The sequence below is a fragment of the Condylura cristata genome, unplaced genomic scaffold (assembly GCF_000260355.1).
Source record: "Condylura cristata isolate star-nosed mole 26May11 unplaced genomic scaffold, ConCri1.0 scaffold00040, whole genome shotgun sequence".
Lineage (NCBI taxonomy): Eukaryota > Metazoa > Chordata > Mammalia > Eulipotyphla > Talpidae > Condylura > Condylura cristata.
Window position 1 is genome coordinate 2,098,274 of NW_004567141.1, and position 1,170 is coordinate 2,099,443.

Consider the following 1,170-nt stretch of genomic DNA (forward strand, 5'->3'; position numbering starts at 1 on the left):
TTTTTTTAAAGATATATTTATTTATGCATACAAGAACTGGGGTGCAGGCCAGGAGTGCAAAAGTGAGAGGATTGACCACAACAGAGAGATTGACTGAAATACACTGCTGAAGGGAGCAGCAGGCGGGGGCAGGAGAGGTCTGCTGCACCATGTGGGTTAACTTGCTGGCCAGGGATTAAACTCAGTCCTGCAGTAGTTGTGGATAACTTCATGTGCTGTGATTTAAACTGTTGCACTACCAGGGAGGACCCTCTGTTCTGCATTTTTAACCTCTGATATCTCTAACCTGTCCATCGTTAGGAGTCTCCAAACTGCTCTCCACATCTCTAATCTTACCTCTCTTTCACAAAAATACCTTTCCAAAATGAGGATTTGAACTTGTGATTTTTGTAAAAGAAGCCATTTGGTGATTCTACATTGCTTATAAAGACTGAAGTTCTTAGCTTATAAGGTTCATTGTGATCTGGGCTCTGTGTATAGTGCTGACATAATTTCCTGCCTTGCTGTCAGATGCAATCCAGGTCTTGCTATGTTGAGTTAAATGTGTGTGTGTGTGTGTGTGTGTGTGTGTGCTTGTATGGGGGGTATTACTCATTTTTGTACAGCTTACTTTTCATCTCAGGTTTAGTCATGATAAAATTCCCAACACCAAATCACCTGTGAACCTCACCATAGTCTCTTGTGCTCTTTCCTCACCTGTTTTAATCCATCTTCCTCCCCCTTCTCAGCTGAATGTCCCTGATTTATTATAAGATTCCCTGAGTATAGCATGTTCTTTCTTTCTTTAACACTTTATATATGTTTAAAGTATATATACCTGGTGTAGTCTCCCCAGGTAAAACTATTTCTAGACACCTCCTGGAAAATTCTCCTCTTACGATTTTTTGGACTTAGGTTTCTTCACTTTTAATTAGAGTTAGCTGATCACTATACCTGTCAACAGTCCCTTGATTGTATCTATACAGCACTTGCCATGTTCTCATATCTATTGTTTTCTCATGTTAATTTCCCTGACGAATATGTAAAATCCTAAAGGAGAAGGATGGTGTCTTTCAAAATGTGGTGTCTTACAAATAACTCCTACAAAATTATTTGTAACTTCAGTACCAAGTGCAGTGTCTGTTAATTAAGTAGTTACTAACTTCCTTCTAATGAGTGAATAAATGACCC